This window comes from Egretta garzetta, unplaced genomic scaffold, assembly GCF_000687185.1.
Source record: "Egretta garzetta isolate BGI_Z169 unplaced genomic scaffold, ASM68718v1 scaffold307, whole genome shotgun sequence".
Classification (NCBI taxonomy): domain Eukaryota; kingdom Metazoa; phylum Chordata; class Aves; order Pelecaniformes; family Ardeidae; genus Egretta; species Egretta garzetta.
Genome location: NW_009260294.1, coordinates 335,100 through 335,339, shown reverse-complemented (window position 1 = coordinate 335,339; position 240 = coordinate 335,100).

Sequence of the window (240 nt, the reverse complement as noted above, 5' to 3'; positions counted from 1 at the left end):
CCACCATCCCCAGGTCCCCACCTTCCCATGAACTGCAACCACACACTAAGGAAAAACAGGAAAAAAAACATCAGATTTTGAACATTGCAGCCAGAGAGTTCATCAGCCCCAACCAACCCCTCGGTACGTAACCACACAACACAAACGCCATCACTCGGGACAAACAAATCTTGCAGCAACACCTTCCCACGCCACCCCAAATGCCAGAATTTGGGTGCACCCAGCGAGGACCCTGACAAC